General features: G+C 31.9%; 1 long non-coding RNA gene across 1 annotated transcript in view; it reads left to right on the forward strand.

Annotated features, from left to right (window-relative positions):
• The first annotated feature begins 911 nt into the window (after positions 1-911).
• Positions 912-2,850, forward strand: part of LOC145270856 (uncharacterized) — an 11,141-nt gene continuing 9,202 nt past the window's right edge. The window contains exon 1 of the long non-coding RNA XR_013865603.1: positions 912-1,106. This is a non-coding gene — a long non-coding RNA (uncharacterized LOC145270856). The remainder of the gene's footprint in view (positions 1,107-2,850) is intronic.

The raw sequence follows: 2,850 nt of genomic DNA on the forward strand, positions 1-2,850 counted from the left end.
ATTTGCAACAGGCATGTGATATTTTATCTACTTTGTTGAATGCCTACTGGAGAGAACTTGAATGCCTACTAGAAACTGTCCTCGAGTGCCTAAGGTCTCTCTGTACAGTGGTTTTTCAGGACAACCTGGCATGAGGATAGAAGTAAACCCTGACTAAATATTCAAAAAAACATAGTATTCGCTGCCCAAATAAGATCTCTTTACTATGGCTGACTCACATTATCTTTTACGAGGAATGGTGCACCTTCTCCAAATGATGTTACCTTAAGTAACAGCACGAACCTGGATACTCCACCAGACTAGATAAATTCTTGCCATGAAATCAAGTAAGACCAAGATACCAAAATGAAAGATATACTACAATATATGAAAATGGTTAATTGGGGAGAGAAAAATTATGTTCTTAATTTCTTTAATAAATCGGTGTTTGAAAGATAAAGAACTTTAATGGAACATTCGAATATCTATGTATCTCATATAGAGTTCAAGTGTTACCTCCAGGTTGTGGGCCACTTGGTTTCTGAGACCTTTGACTGAAGTAAAATAAAACAAAATATATAGTAAATAAAATATATATGACAATTAAGTTATATGTAATCTACGCGTTTAATGCCTGTAGGGAATCGTCAGGCTATACGCATTTGAGCCTTTAAAATGGAATTTTCATTGATAAACGCGCAGACAAAATGGACGTATCTTTAGAATATTTGTTAAGTGGACGTATGTTCAGATTATTTGTTCTCGTTTCATAATGTATGACTCAACAAAATCAATGAATATTTCTGCATTAAACGACTCTTTGTCTTCTTTCTCTCTCCGTTACCTCTCACTCTTACTCTTTTTTTTTGTAATGTAAGTGGGTGTTAGAATTCCTAGAAACCCATATTTATCGGCTTTTTTTCTCAGAAATTGAACAGAACATCCTGGTTTGTTCATCCAATCAAATCGCTATCATATTCTGACGTCACATTTTTTTTATTCCTATAAAACAAGAAGAGTCCAGGCTTAGCTCACATTCTTCGTTGATTGATATTAACAAGAACGTTTCATAGTTTCCTGCTTGAAATTCCACATCGACGAAAATCGTAACCTGCTTTATAAAAAATGTGAGTATAAATATTATCTCAAAATATTATATATTTATTTTTAATGATTGTCGTTTAAACACCATATTTTTTTAGCTAATTATATTTTTTTGTAATCGAATAGTTCAATTTTCAGGGTTTTTTTTTAAATGTGAGTATAATATTATTTCAAAATATTATATATTAATTTTTAATGATTGTCGTTTAAACACCATATTTTTTTTTAGCTAATTATATTTTTTTTTGTAATCGAATTGTTCAATTTTCAGGGGTTTTTTTTTAAATGTGAGTATAATAGTATTTCAAAATATTATATATTAATTTTTCATGATTGTCATTTAAGCACCATATATTGGTCCCCCGATTTATCGGAGAGAGACCTATGTTTTCAGTGCCGTCCGTCCGTTAGTCCAGACGATTGCCAGATAACCCTCTATTAGTTTTACCTAAAATTTTACCACAAATTGTATTTCACTAAATGCATGTGCACAGTAAAATCTTTTTTTGCGAAAATTCACATTGCGTCCTCAGGGACTCAAAAGTGGTAAAAAAAATGCCCGTAAATGGCCAAAAAATGACACATTTTGCCCCATTACTTTTGATCCATCCATTAATTTTTTTCAGAAACTTGACATTGTCCTTAATATAAATCCAGTATGGATGACCCTTGCAAAATTCTGGTTCGCATCCCCGGAGACTTTCAGTGCTAAAAACGCCCCTTTTTGTGACTCTTTTTTTTCATATTTCTCAACAAAAACTTGATATGTCTGACTATATAGATGTTTTACACGGTGGTCAACTCAAATATACATGTATTAAGGCCTGAAACTGCACCGTTATCCATTGACACTGGGATTCGGTTTCCCCAGGGGCTCAAAAGAGTTCAGAAATGCCCCAAAATGGCCCAAAATGACACTTTTCGCCCCATAACGTTTGATCCATCCATTAGATGTACCTGAAACTCAAAATTTGAAGGCCATTGTTTTTAATATAAATTCTGTATGGGTGACCCTGGCAAAATTCTGGTTCGCATCCCTCTGGGACTTTTAGGGCTAAAATAAACATGCCTTTTTGGATTTTTTTTTTGTCGACAGATCAAGTTTTTTAAAAAATTGTTTTCAGTAAAAACAACAATACTTGTCATGTCGAAAATAGTAAAATATTCCAAAATTACGAATATTCATCAAATAGAAAATTTTAATCAATGTCAAAATTCTTTCCCACTTCCAAAAAAAAAAAAAAAATTACAAGACTAAGTTTTCGGGGTTGCTAAAAACGAATACAACATTTAAAAATAGTGCAGAGAAATAGTTTTATGATATGAAAAACAAAAAAAAAATTTCAAAAGTAGGAATAACTTTTCGATATAAATTAATAATTTTGACATTTAAAATGAAAGACGACTGTAAAATATTCCCGTTATAAAATTAAACGTAAAATGAAAACCCATTTATGGCCACCTAGTGATTTTGTTTTTTTGAGGATTGCATGTAAGCTTTTGGGGGTGGGGATTTGGGTTTGTATTACTGTACACATAGATTCGAAAAAGTTGTCAAAAAACAGACAAATAAATGTTATCAAAGGCAAAATAAGTTACTTTTCTACCAAACTGGTTATAATTTTCGTGTTTTTATTCAATGTAACTTGTTTATTCAGTTCGAAAAGCATACAGTGTTTACCGATGTATTGGAAAATCCAAAATGGCGCCAGACTCTCTCTTTAACACGATAAGTTCGGGATAAGATGTAATAAATAATAAACTAGA

This window comes from Euprymna scolopes, chromosome 46 (genome assembly GCF_053919585.1).
Source record: "Euprymna scolopes isolate OS-2025 chromosome 46, ASM5391958v1, whole genome shotgun sequence".
Lineage (NCBI taxonomy): Eukaryota > Metazoa > Mollusca > Cephalopoda > Sepiida > Sepiolidae > Euprymna > Euprymna scolopes.